The sequence below is a fragment of the Neofelis nebulosa genome, chromosome 4 (assembly GCF_028018385.1).
Source record: "Neofelis nebulosa isolate mNeoNeb1 chromosome 4, mNeoNeb1.pri, whole genome shotgun sequence".
Lineage (NCBI taxonomy): Eukaryota > Metazoa > Chordata > Mammalia > Carnivora > Felidae > Neofelis > Neofelis nebulosa.
This window is the reverse complement of record NC_080785.1, coordinates 131,479,394-131,494,152: the sequence shown is the minus strand read 5'-3', so window position 1 is coordinate 131,494,152 and position 14,759 is coordinate 131,479,394. Positions and strand designations below refer to the sequence as shown.

The 14,759-nt window shown below is 42.0% G+C and overlaps 1 protein-coding gene and 1 long non-coding RNA gene across 9 annotated transcripts in view; both read right to left on the bottom strand.

The window, feature by feature from the left end:
* Positions 1-14,759, bottom strand: part of FOXP1 (forkhead box P1) — a 511,285-nt gene that overhangs the window by 204,839 nt on the left and 291,687 nt on the right. The gene's annotated exons all lie outside the window — the stretch shown is intronic.
* LOC131511020 (uncharacterized) overlaps positions 4,732-14,759 on the bottom strand; it is a 30,571-nt gene continuing 20,543 nt past the window's right edge. The window contains exon 3 of the long non-coding RNA XR_009261302.1: positions 4,732-14,695. This is a non-coding gene — a long non-coding RNA (uncharacterized LOC131511020). The remainder of the gene's footprint in view (positions 14,696-14,759) is intronic.

Below are 14,759 nucleotides of genomic sequence, written 5' to 3'. Positions count from 1 at the left end.
AAGAAGATGTGGCGCACACACACACACACACACACACACACACACTGGAATACTACTCAGTGATGAAAAAGAATAAAAACACACACACACACACTGGAATACTACTCAGTGATGAAAAAGAATAAAATCTTGCCTACAATGACGTGGATAGGACTAGAGTGTATTATGCTTAGCGAAATCAGTCAGAGAAAGACAAGTATCATACGATCTCACTCACATGTGGCATTTAAGGAACAAAACAGAGAAACATAAGGGAAGAGAAGGAAAAACAAAATAACATATAAACAGAGAAAGGCAACCACAAGAGACTCTTAAACGCAGAAAACGAACTGAGGGTTGCTAGAGGGGAGGTGGGGGGGATGGGCTAAATGGGGAATAGGTATTAAGGAGGGCACTTGTTGGGATGAGCACTGGGTGTTGTATGTAAGTGATGAATCACTAAATTCTGCTCCTGAAACCAACACTACATGTCAACTAGCCTGAATTTAAATAAGAACTTGGAAGAAAAAGAAATAGAAAAAAAAAATAGTCCTCTGGGCCCAGGAACAAAATAATACCAAAATACTAAAAATAAGGCAGTGAAGGGGTGCCTGAGTGGCTCAGTCAACTGAGCATCTGACTTCGGCTCACGTCACGATCTCATGGTTCGTGGGTTTGAGCCCTGCGTTTGGCCCTGTGCTCCGTGCTGACAGCTCAGAGTCTGGAGCCCGCTTCTGACTGTGTGTAGCCCTCTCTCTCTCTGCCCCTCCCCTGCTCAAACTCTGTCTCTTTCTTTCTCACAAATAAATAAACATTTAAAAAAAAAAAAGCAGCATGAAAAGGTTCATCCCTGAAATGGGTGGCTCTTAAATACAAAGAGAAATACTACCCACTCACCTATACCCCAAAAAGGGAAAAGTTAGGTTGAAATCACTGAATGTGAATATAACAGTTAAGGGGCAGAGCTGAGAAGACTTATGGAACATTCTGGACAAATGTTGGCTCCACATGGAGCCTCCATTCAAAAGTAGGGAAGACAAAAAAAGGGAGGAGGGACAGAATCAGGTAGCACATAAACAAACAACTGGTGAGTGTAGAGCCTGGACTCTGTGAACAGATAAAAGTGAGTGATATTGTAGAGAGTGGCTGGGGAGGCCAAGTTCAGGTACAGTCAGGAGGTATCCTGGATTACTCCCCTCTGAGGTACTCTTGGTAAGGTGTGGGCGAACAGTGCAGACAGCAGACACTGATGTGGGGGTGAGAAGGACCCCTGAGGCCTCCGTCAACTTAGTCACAACCCCTTTCACTGCCCCCACCCCACATACTCTGAGCCACAGCTATTCATGTCGACCTCCCATAAAATAATATCTTAACATTGTAAGACAAAAAAAAAACAAAACAAAAACGTGAACTCATAAATAGAAGACTGGTGGTTGCCAGAGGTCAGGGTTTGGGTGTGAACCAAATGGGTGAACGGGGTCAAGAGGGACAAATTTCCAGTTGTGAAATAAGTCAGTCCTGTGGATGTAATGGACAGTATGGTGACTATAGTTAACGATACTGTATTGTGTAGTTAGAAGTTGCTAGGCGTAGATCACAGGAGTTCTCAACACAAGAAAATAAAATTGCAACCATGCATGGTGATAGACGTGAACTAGACCTACTGTGGGGATCACCTTGCGATACATACAAATACCATACCAGTTGTACACCTGAAACTAATGTCACCTGTCAGTTATACCTCAACGACAGCAAAACTTTAAAACAAATCATATAAGAGGATCGATTATAAAAAGGGTCCCCGAATCAAAATACAGATAAATGCAGGAATGAAAGTTAAGTCATCTGGACCCCTGGATTTCTCTTTCAGCCCACAGACTATGCTTCAAAAACAATGTAAAAGGTTATCACACATCTTAACAAGGTGAGCAAGGAAAGGCTGGCTCCAAGGCGGAAATAAACAGTTGAAGACTGCTTAAAAATTTGGGGGGAGGGGCACCTGGGTGGCTCAGTTGGTTAACTGCCTGACTTCGGCTCAGGTCAAGATCTCGCAGTCCGTGAGTTCGAGCCCCGTGTCGGGCTCTGTGCTGACAGCTCAGAGCCTGGAGCCTGCTTTGGATTCTGTGTTTCCCTCTCTCTCTGCCCCTCCCTTGCTCACACTCTGTCTCTCTTTCTCTCTCTCTCTCTCTAAAAATAAGTAAACATTAAAAAAATTAAAAAAAATTTTGTACAAATCTACTGGAAGCCTCAAAATTGTCCACCAAAAAACTCAAGAGACACGGGCGAAGGATCTCTTTCCTCATTCCATGTTTTCCAGAAAACTGTAAAAGGGTGGAAAGAATCCAGAGAGAGGTAAGGAGGATTAAGAGGAGGGAAAACGGAACTTTTGAGGAAAGGTTCCAAGGGTCAGGATGGTTTTGCCTGAAAAGGCGGCCATAGGGAGAATTTTAGTAACTGTTTTCAAGTATACAACAGGGCACTACAAAGACGATGCCAGCACGTTATCTTTATCAGCAGACAGGACAGAGGAGATGGTCTTCACCTGCAGCCAGAGTGGGCCAGGGAGTTTGGGGAGCCAGAGGAGTGAGTTCTTGACTGGACTGGATTACAGTATGGGACACCGTAGAATTCCTTGCCTTGGAGAGCTTTATACACAAACAACGCAGGTGTTACACACAACGCAACGAAGGTGAGACCAAGTGACCTTCAGCCGCCCCTTCCTACGATATTTCAACTTGTGGCTCCCAAGTGTGGCAATAAGGCTTTACTAATACTCCATTTCCTGCCCCGGGTTGGGGGCGGAGTAGGGAGTAAATTATTCAAGATACAGAAAGATCGCATCCAAGGAGGGGTTTACCAATGACAATGTTTTATAATGCACTAAAAAGGATGCCACCGTTCACCGGATTTTTTTTAAGAATGGCAGTAAATGTAAGCAAGAGAAACAGAAGCCCTGATGAGCACAATTATGCTTAGAAGAAAAATTAGGCCAAACGTAAGACGCCCTGAGGTCCCAATTCTGCTAAATGAACACACGGAACGAAGAAGTGTGGAGCGCATGTCCTAAGTTCAAGCTGAACTCCAGGATTCTCTTCACTTCCTTCAAGAAGAGGCATTTATGGCAGAAGGCTCAAGAACCAATAAAAAAGGTAATTTCACAATATCTCTGCTGTGTCCCCAATCATCCAAAGGGCCGAAGGCAGCTCTGTTCCCACTACACTGCACTACGCTTGCCACGCGGCTGGTTTTCAATCGACACTGCTGTGTACTTCTTTTTTTTTTTTTTTTTTTTTTTTTTCCTCCCAAGCTGGGCCTGTCGGGGTTTTGCAAAAAAAATTGCAACTCCACACCAGGCTGCTGGCCTCTGGTTGGGTTGCGATCAAAAGAAGGAGATGATTTACGCTCCTAGAGAAAAGGGGGCTCCGTGCTGGCACAAGGCACAGGTGAAGATTCTAAAAGCCAAGTACAGTTTAGGAAGGAGGAGGTCAGAAGCTCGGGAGTAATCTGGCCACTGGGTCCTGTGTATCTGTAATTCTGAAAAGTAATCCTGATGAGTGAGTTCTGATCAAAAGTCGAGCGTTTTTACTCTGTTGGCATTACGTGAAAACGGATACTTCCATTTCAAGTCCACAAAATTCTGGAACCCCGCTGCTCCAAATGGTAGCCACCAGCCACGTGTGGCCATTTCACTTTAATTGAGGTTCCATGAAATTAAAAATTCAGTTCCTCAGCTGCACTAAGCACCTGTCAAGTGCTTGGGCACCTCACTGACCAGTGGCTACTGCACAGGACAGCACAGGTAAATGAACCTTTTTACCATCACAGAATATTCTATTAAGCACCTCTGTGCTACAATATTAGAGGCTGAAGGACACTTGAGAAGTCAGCCAAATAATGTTACAGATGTAGAAACGAAGGCCCACACAGAGGGTACCTGCCCCAACAGGGAACGGTCATCTCTTCCCTTACCCCCCACACCAACGCACCTTGAACTAGATTGGTCTAACAGGGGTTACATGTGATGCATCATGAGGGCCCTGGGAAAAACTAGAGAGGGAGGGAACTAACCTTAAGGAATTTAACAGGAACAAAAGTATAGGATGCAAAGATGGGGGGGGGGGGAGATGTAGCATAAACAAAGGAAAACAGATCATTGTGTAGACGAAAGAGTCAAATGTGGCAGACATTTTAGAAACGTCTAAGAAAATGTACAGTAAGAATGGAAGAGGAAATGAAGGATTGATTTTCAAGGTTCCTGTTTCAATTCTCTCTCCATTGCTTTGTAAGTAACAAACCGCGCTACAGGAGGTTTCTGATAACAGCTTTGTTTTTCTAAAATTCTGGGGAATTGGCTGGGCTCAGCTGAATGGTTCTTCTTTAGCTGGGGGTCAGTTATGCAGTTACATTCAGCTGGAAACTCCTGTGGCCCTCCAAGAGGTGGGCAGCTCTGTTCCGTTCCCTGTGTGTGTCCTCTGCCATCCCAAACGTGGTCTCTCGCTTCCCAGAAGTCTAGGCTAAACTTCCCTGCGTGGCAAGTGTGTGCCAAGAGAACTAAGGAGCAAGCTGCCAAGCCTGGAACTTGCCAGTGTACCTTCTACTGTGTTCTATGACCTAAAGCGACTGAAGGGACTGCCCAAAGTAAATGTGGGCGGGGACACGGACTCCAGCTGTAGGTAAAGAGTGGCAAAGAAGGTGTGGTCATTCTTTTCTTCTTTTTTTTTTTAACAGCGAGAGAGAGCACAAACTGGGGAGGGAGAGGGAGAGGGAGAGGGAGAGGGGGAGAGAATCCCCAGCAGGCTCCACCCATGAACTGGGAGATCATGACCTGAGCAGAAATCAAGAGAGGGACACTTAACCGACTGAGCCACCCAGGCGCCCCTGTGGTCATTCTTAATCCATCACATTGCCCCCATACCAAGCTAAGGAATACTAATGAACTTAGTAGGAAATAGAAAACAAGAGAACAGAGGGATCAGAACTGTGTCTTATGAAGAAAAAAACAAGTTTGGATAAGTGAAATAAATAAGAGAGAACCATCTACAGTTAGGAGCACCTATCACTGAAGGCACTGGGGAGAAGGAGAGAAACATTTCTGATCAGAGTAACTATAAAAATGGTGCATTATTTACCCAGATCGGAAAAGCTTGCTAAGTAAAGGTAAGTCTTAGTTCTGGACCAATTTAGAAAAATCCCTACCTGCTGTTTATGTTCAGATTCAAAAAGAATAATGATAGCCACGGGCCCATCCAAACAGACGCCAAACATACAGTCAAATGTACCTTAAGTGCTTTTTAACCTGGTTTCAATCATCACTTACAATTTTTTAAATTCTGCTGAACAGGTAGCTCCCTTGATTTAGAAAGTTAAACAACATTTACCATTAGCAAGCCATTATTTGGAAAGCTGAAACTGTATACTAAATTACAGGGTATAAGAGATACTTAGCTAACTGAAACCTGGCCAAAATAGTAGGACAAATGTAACTAAATACTAGCTTGGAATTCTAATTAACCATTGCTTCCCACAGTCTTTGTCTTTATATCTCTTTCAAAACAGACGTTATCAATATGATCCTTTCAGAAGGTCTAGTCTAAGTGAAGGAAGAGCCAGAACCTTTAAGACGTCTAATGTTAAGACGGTGGAGATTTTTGGAATAAGTGCCCACTCTAGCGAGGTACTTACTGAGTTCCTGTTGCACGCCAAGTGCCAGAGATAAAGCCGAGCACGTGACAGAGTCCCCATCTTGTGGAAATGTACATTCAGCGGCCAAAGTCAAATTACCAGCAGATCCATCTAGGATCATTTCAGCTCATAACACATGTTCTAGCAAATCAAAATGGTGGAGATGAGAGGGTGATGCGTGCATGCAGGAGCTTCTTTACACAGAAGAGTCTTCCCTAAGCTCTCCAACTGTCAGATAGAAATTGAAGGCCCATACACGTTTGGTACCTCCAAGTTTTACCTGATTCATTAAGTTTCGTAATTCCTTTCCTCTTTGAGGTCCCTTCTGAGCTCTTTTAAAAGGTCATTTTAAAGTTGTGAAGCTATAAGGAACAGGGAAGGCAGTGGGGTACGATGAGAGCATCCAGTTCCTAAGCCACCCACTGCTACTTGTCAATAGATGGAAAAGAACCAAGGGGCGCCTGGGTGACTCAGTTGGTTAGATGTCCGACTTTGGCTCAGGTCATGATCTCGCAGGTTTCGAGTGCGAACCCCGGGTCAGGCTGTGGGCTGAGAGCTCAAAGCCTGCAGCCTGCTTCAGATTCTGAGTCTCCCTCTCTCTCTGCCCCTTCCCCGCTCTCTCTCTTGCTCTCTCTCTCTCTCTCTCTCTCAAAAATAAACATTAAAAAATGTTTTTAAAGAAAAGAAACGAAAAAGCTTCCAGAAGAACAGAGTGTCTCCCTTATGCCTGGTAATTAATTAGAGCACCTGGATGAATGAGGTAGGAGACCTTGTCTACTAATATTCTAGCGAGAGGACACTTCAGTTTAAGAGTGCATCCCTCCATTTTTATTTTTCACCTTTCATAAGATCTTCTGGTGGCATTTATCACTCTCGTACCTACTGTCATTACCCCCCTAAGCACCACCAGCACATTACAAAATGTATCAACGCCAACAGAAAGAAGTCCAAAGAAAAAAAGCGGGTCGTCCACCTAACTGTGTTCTCTGTACTCATCCACACAAGCAAATATAAACTTAAAAGAAACAGTTTCTGAGTTAGAGAACTTTGAACGCGTAGAATATTGGCTTCGATAAAAACAACGTACACGAATAACAGTGAAATTAGTAGACTGCTTCCAGAATCTTTTTTTTTTCCCCAGGCACACCCACGGTCTGTCTTTAACAGATCCTGGATACTTCAATGAAAAACTGAGGTGCCAATGATTTGCAGGCTAAATTAATGTTAAATACTTCAAAGAACTGGACAAATAGGTCGGCAGCAAAAATTTTATGAGTTCACTTCCTTCAAGGGAACTTGGAGAGCGGGCTTTTATTGCTGCGAATTCTAGTCACCCCTTCTACCCCTCAGCATCTGTTTGAAATATGTAGTAGACAATTGCTTTTTTGGCTGTGACTCAGGTGGTGGAAACACAGGACAAACAGACTACTGTATATAAGCTTTCCTCCAGCAATGAAAATTTTTATTAACTCTCCTGCATAGCAAACGCAGTGGCTGCTTCGTGCCCAATCTCCGCAGCATTATCAAGGAATCTGACTATTTACGAATTCTGGTGGCCGAGCAAGGGGGTGACCATGTTGAAATGCGTCTACTCCAGGTTTCTTCACGTTTCAGAAGAAGCAGGGCAAACGACGACACCAGCAAAATCTCGCGTCTGTTCAGTTTTATCATTCAGATGTGTAAAATTCCAAGTTAAATACTAAATAGGAGCTTTCCACATAAATATGTCAGTCTTGCCACAGAGGCCAGCCAAAGCAAACACGTCCCACGGTGTGAAGCTGCACGATTTTCATAGAAGTCATGCACTTGCCCGTTTTTAATCAGTTTTGCAAATTTTCTCCCAAGACAACAGAGATGTTAGAAAGCAACCCAGGGAGAGGAGTGAGGAAGAGTTCTCTCTCCTTCGCCATGGCGACTGGGGGGCGGATCGAGGGCCGAACGTCTGCCCGGCCAAACATGAGTCTGTAAAATCCTGCCCAGAAGAACGCTAAATTCCATCCCATCAGCCCAACCCCAAAACAAAGACACATATAGGCCTGGACTAGAAGCGTGCATGGATGTATCCCCAGCTGACAGGGCCGAATTTCAACAGTAAAAGGAGAGCTGATTCCAAAGCCCAACAAAATGCACTTTGCTAGACACAGTGACGGTCATTAGAAGAGAAACTGCCTGATCCTCGTCTCCAAAGACGAACACAATTTGTACAGAGAGACTAGTCGCAAACTGGGGAATTGCTTTCATCAAAATCTTCTGGCCAAATCTACTTCACAAGACAGCGCGCACTTTTTTATGGACCTGTTCTGTGTTTCCTGCTTAACAAATCGACTGCCCGTTTCTTTCTTCGAGTAAAGCTTACTTTCTCCCTTCGCTTGAAAACTAAGATACGCTTTATCTTACAACAAACACCAAACTTCCTTTGAACTTTAGATTCATGCCCCCCACCCACCCCGGCCCATTACACTTGAAATTATTTGCCTCCAAAATTATAAAGTAAGGGAAAAAGCAAGTGGCTGAGAGGACTCCGGTAACAACTGTTTTTCTTCCTTAAACCAATTTACATAGCCTTTTTCCTAGTTGTCCCAAAATGCAGATTCTTCAAGGAATATTTCAGGCATTTAAACGGAAAGTGAACTCCCATGAATTTTGGCAAAAATAATGGAAACAAGGACTGAAACAAAAATATCCAATAAAACACTTTCTCTTTCCTGAAAGAGATGGAAAGGAAATAAAACACACCCTGAAAAGAAAATGATTTTATAAAACGTTACTAGGAATAGCTTTCACCAAATTGAAAGGGAGCACCACATTTTTTTTTTTTTTTGGTTAAAAAAAAAAAAAAATCAAAACCTCTCCCAGATGACTGCTCTCAAATCATCAGCACCTCACAAATTTTTTTGTTTTGAGAACATTAAACTCAATTAATGCTTTCTTTAATATTCAAAAAATTAAGAAAGGGGGCCCGTTCTGCCAAAAGGCCTTTTTAATCATTTCAAATAAAAAAATAACTAAGTCACAAAGGACTAAGCAGACATATCGAAAATGGTACAAAAGAGGGTACGTACTGATTCCAGCCAAGCTAAACAGAAAAAAACAAAAACCAAAAACCCCTTGGCTGGTGAATCAACACGTCACCCACCTCAGAGGCACCTGAGATGACCAGCAGGCCACCCAGAAAGTCCTAAACCGCTCGGAGGGCTCTGCAAAAATTCACTTGTGAGGTGGGCAACACCGAAGTTTCTCAGTCACTGGCCTGGGGCACTTCCTCATGACGATTTGCATTCTCTACATACAAAATGAGAAGCAGCATTATCTTTAAGCAACTGTGTGTGGCTGGTGGTCACAGAAACAGTCTGTTTGAGCCACTGATGGCAATCTCCCACTTAACAGCAGGAAAACACAGGACAAAAGACTGGTTAGGTTGCTGGACTTCAACACTGAAGTTCCCCAAAAGAAGGACTTGGGGTTAGAGCACTCCCCATGGGCGGAGACCAGTGCAATCTCAGAAGCATGAATGTGAAAAACATTTAGAAAAGAGAGCCCAACGCTCAGTTCCTCCTCCTCTCACTTGCCACGTGGCACAGAGTCTGCAGAGGGCGGGCTTCCGGAAACCCTAGGGCACACACCCAGCAATCCAAGGCTGCCCTTGCCTTCAAGAAACTTAGAGTTTTAAAGGAGAGGACAAACAGAGGAGAGGCAGCACAAGCGAGTGGGGCACAAGTGCCATTCCGGCGGGGGCGGGGGTGTGCGGGGGTGAGGGACATCAAGGCACCACGAATAATGGAATAATGCGTGCCACCTGGTGACCTGTGATCGTCCCATCTCCCAAAGACTCGCACAGTTGCGTTCTTTAAACTCTTCTTGAACTCTGTGCAATTAAAGAAATTTGGCAACGCATGCTAATTTTGAAAGGCACTCCCTGGGAATTTAGTAAAAGTTTAAACAACTTGTTTACATGTGTTCGGCCCATCTGTTTAAACAAAAAGTTTATTTTAAGAGGAGCAAATCTTGGGTGCAAGCTCCCTTTATGCTTGAGACCACTACTGACCTCTTATCCAGCTCCGTTTCCCTAATCTGCATTCTAAATCTCTTCTGTAAACAAAACTCGAATAACAACTTTTTATGATAAATGTTGTACACCTCTAAGATGACAGCTGCAAAATAAACTCGACTTTTATAACCAGGAAGCGTTCTAAACATACAGAAAATACTGTTTTTTTTTTTTTACACTGTTCCCTTCTAAGAAACCACACACAAAGAATTTTTTGTGTGTTTGCGTGCGAATGTATGTGTATGCGCATGTATGTACATATATATATATATATATATATATATATATATATTCCCAATGATCATTCTGAAATGTGTGCATTCCCATCATGACCCAGTGTTTTCCAGCCCCATGATGCCCTCACTTTTGATTGTGGAGATGATGCTGAAGTGCACAGAGTATTTACTGATCCGGTTATCTTGTTCTGTGACAGGCAGAATCAATCAATCAAGGGGCTAGCTTTGCACTTACATATTCCAGGCACATCTCCGCACTTCAGGATACGAGATCACAGTGTTATCCAGCCAAATTTGATCAACAAATGCAGTTCCCCTGTGCCACAGCAATCTCAGATGAAGATGTTATTATGTGGAACTGAGCAAAGTGATAAAGACAGTACAGCGAGCTCCGAGAGGCCCGGCTGGACCTTACTGACAGCTTTTATATACCGAGGCGGCAATGTCCCCTTCTTCCAGGATTATAAAAGTTCCCTTGATTTGAAGAAAATCATGCTGTACATACTCTGGTGACCCCCAAACACTGCATTTCCCCATCTAAAATGAAAATCCTCAAGGAAGAAGCAACATATATTTAGTGTAACTGCAGGCAAAATCCTTTAATAAAGAGGATAATATTTAAAGCACGGAGGACATCCGCGTGCATTTTCACAGAGCTCTTCCGATGGGTGCTGTTGTTATTAACTGGTGTAACCTAAAACAAAAACATGGTTTCATCATTTAGTCGGGGTTATAAATAATTTTATGAACACCACATCTAGGGCATTGTATGTAAGGAGGTGTCGATATTTTAAGTGGATTGTTGAAAAAAGTCCGAAAGAATCTTATTGTGCCAATAGCTTTTACTTCGCTACTGCCCTGCAGTTATTTTACATTATTTAATCCCAAATCCCATCTTTTGGATTCTACCTTCCTCTTGCATTTTAAATCTTTAATGGGAGCCTTTGGCGGTCCATGGGTACAATGATTAGATATCTGCAGAGAGAAATTGAAAAATTAATCATCATTTCCATTTTATATTTTTGTACTACACCAAAAATTACTTACTTGTAGAGCTAACTTCTACACTCTTTGCAATATGTTCCTTAACATTGCAAATGTGGAGAATGATTTCAGATAAAGCATGTCCAAACTGAGCCAGTAAACAGCCTTAAGTTATTCTTTGAGATTTGTATTTTGGGTTTTCGTCCAAATTTCATTTCAATTCGTTTTAATTGAAATGCATTTATTGGTAGAGGTTATGTTACATGCGGCCTAAAACCAGGGCAAGAGTACCCAGGCTAATCACAGGAATGATGTTAAAATTGTTGATTATCCTTTTATGAATTTTCCTACTTAAATTACAACGTTTCACAACTCTGCAGAATGTGAAATGCTATCCACATGCAGTTTATTATAGAAACTGATATATGCATTAATCTGACCTTCCCCTAAATAGCTCCTGAACCACAGGCACGAAACAAAAAAAAAAAAAAAAAAAAAAAAAAAACAATGAAAAAACATAAAACCACCTCAAGTCAGCTATCACATCGCGAGTACCATCACACTGCTAAATCTATTAACTTTGTTTTCTTTTTTTCGCTATTATTAAACTGGAAAGAAAAATTCAACTGGAAAATTGTGCCTTTGCTGTTCCCTTGTCATCATGTAATAAGTATGAGAAATATATGTGCAATGGCCAAATGGCCGGTAGACAAAACACCCACTCTAAGTGACGTACTGTTTTCCATACCACTCAGACAAAATCAAAACAACAGAACTGCTGCAAACAAAAACAAAATAACATTTCCCATCAGCATTCCAGACAGAGAAAATTTACAGGAAAAGAAGCTGGGAAAAGAACCAGAATGTAATAACTGCTCATACCTCCACTCTTGGTAGAGCCATTTCTTCAGACAAACAGCACTTACTTTAACACTGAAATGTTTAACAATTGATAAAATGTTTGCCAGTGTTGGCAGACTTTTTTTTTTTTTCTTGTTCAGGCAAACATTTGCACTGTTTCAAGTGATGAAGTGCTTCTATAGAACGGAGGGGGTTATTTTTTTTTTTTTTAAAACAGGGGGAGACTTAGGTTAAGGGGAAAAAAAAAAAAAACCAAACAAACGTAGGTTGCAGAAATGTACGGTGGCAAAGTGTGTCATTTAATGGGTTCCCCTTTCACTGAGAAATACAGAAGTGTCTCCTGGTCCGGCTAAGTCCGCCGGGCAGGAGGATGTAAAACTCACTTGAAAAACTGAAGATGATCATTTATAGCTGAGTCACATGTGTGTAACTTTATTAAGGCGTCTGGCTCCCTGGGAGTCACCGGATCAGGGCTGCTCCTAGATACCTGCTCAGAAACTGAGGTACGGCAGTGGCTACCAACAGCTGTATTTGACGAGCCCATCGAGTCCGTTTACAGTGTCTCTATCACGGGGGATTCTTGTCAGCTGCCCTCTTGCTAACACAATTCCTGTGTTTTGCCTGGCAGTAAATGGACGCCTCTGCCCTAGCGTCGTCTAAACAACTCCGTTAACATTTGCCCCCGAGCGTCTCTCTCTTTGTCCAGTCCCTGTCTTCTAACAGATGTCATCCAAGCCTAATCAAGCATAAAATGGTCATAAATATTTCTTTCTGGTAGATTTCACATTCGCATTTCATGCAGGGACATGATATTTTTCTGCTACCTCCAGGGAGAGCCTAATGCAAAAACCAGTTACTTACATTCTAGCCTCATGTTCCTTGAGTAAAATGCAGAACATGTTCTCAGTTCAAAGACATAAAAAGGCGTAAGACTTTATCTTCGGTCTTTTGTTTAACTGCACCTTTTTTTCTTCCCTTCCTCCCCCCCCCCCCAAAATGCATCTTCATTTTACAGTTTGCACCTATGCATTACAAATGTTTCTTTGTGCGTGTGAAAATATAAAACAAGATCTAAAATGAGACCGGGTCTACCATATTTCAATAACTTCAGGTTTTTCCACATCGGACTCCTTAATTACTGGCAGAAAGAGATTTTTTGCTTAGATACCTAATTCAAATAACAAGCTATTTAGAAAAGTAGATGAGATAAGATGAGGGCTCTTCCATTTTCCTTCATTTTATGCACAATTTTGCAACCTTCTTCATCATATTTAGTTAAAACAATGGGATGAATCCAACGTACAAATTTAGGGTTCATGCCAATTTACTAGTTGAAAAAAGGAAAGATAATCATGAGATAGGCCCCGTTTCCAATGTTTAAAACTTTGATCAGGCAGGGGAAGCCACTCCAGATAATTAAGCTGCCTCCTTAATGAGGGAAGAATTGGTAATCAGCACAATCGTATTTGTCTTCAGCGAACTTAGTAAATAATGAGTCTTAATCTAAAATAAAACTATCCTAATAATACTTTTGAGGCCATATGTCTGTGTTTCTCTTCCCTATCCCTTTTGTCAAAACAGAAATCTTATAACGCTATTTAAAGGGAACTGCAAAATACTTAGCAATATATATCACAACAATGACGCTCTCCCCCCACCACCTTTCCCTTCGTTGAGCCTAATATTTGATTACTGCTAGTCAAATCAAGCTTTCAGGCAAATAATCTCCATTTTTAAAGTTAATGAGATATGGTCATGTCGACAACAGCTTGCAGAAACTTTTAATTTTAATTCCTGCAGGCTGTGCTGGCCTCTTTTACAGCAACTACTGTATGAATGAGTCAAATTTGCCAACATGGCTTATGTAGACAAGTGCACACTAATTAAAAATACCCACTGGTATCATAATTTAAATACCATGAAAATAAACTGTGAAAGTCGCTCGGATCCAGTCTCGTGGTTGCCTTAGAGTGTGCTTCCTTTGACTATAGGATGTTTTATTGCTGGCGTGTGCTTAGCTGAAAACCGTTTTTGCATCTTTGAGGAATTTGGGATTTTGATGTCATTATGCAATTTGTGTTAATATTTGTTTCACATAAGCTGTTAAGCGGGCCTCCCAGAACGACCACTAATTGAGAAAACCATATTGCCGAGGCAAGCGACAAATTTATACTCTTGATTTAGGGTCCATCTACAACTTCTCGTGGGCCGCGAGTGCCTTCTCTTTTCTCCCTAAGCTCAAGCCACAATGGAACCCAAATAAAAACACGGTTCTGTCGTTCCTTCTTCTCTTTTATTCCTTTTAAGTTTTCATTCTTCTTGATATTTGTATTTTAACTGCTTCTCTTCCACACAAGAGAGGTAGGGCAGGCTTCTTTCCCTACATCTAATCCCTCAACGTGGCTATTTCTTTTCATACACACACACACACACACACACACACACACACACACACTTTCAAAATTTAAATAATTCTTTTCAAGGGAATGCCAAGTCTGCCTCTGCTGGGATAAAAGCACATTTCGAACAGGGGAAAATCTTGGCACCTCGAGGGTTAAAGCTATTTGAGGGGTTAAATATGCAATTACCTCTGACTAAAACCAGAGAGACATATAGATAAATAGAAGAAATGAAGTCCCCAGGTTCCCTTCCGAAGCCTTCATCACATTACTACCAGACAGAAACTCTTTAAGTACCATTTTCAGATGTTAAATCATTGTTCGTGCCGCACATATTCTCGCTATTCCTGGGGGAACAATATCTGAACAGAGTGTGCTAACAAATGCGATCCTGTAAACAGGCATTTTTCCTCTTGTTGTGAGTACCTTTGTACCCCCGCTCCCGGCTCTGTCATCCATGCTTTTCTCTCTGCTTTGAAGTTGAAGGAGTGAATGAACAGCATCATCTATTATCCAGAGTGTGCATGTAGATTATAAATAAGAAATAAAAGTGACTTTCAGTACACTGCT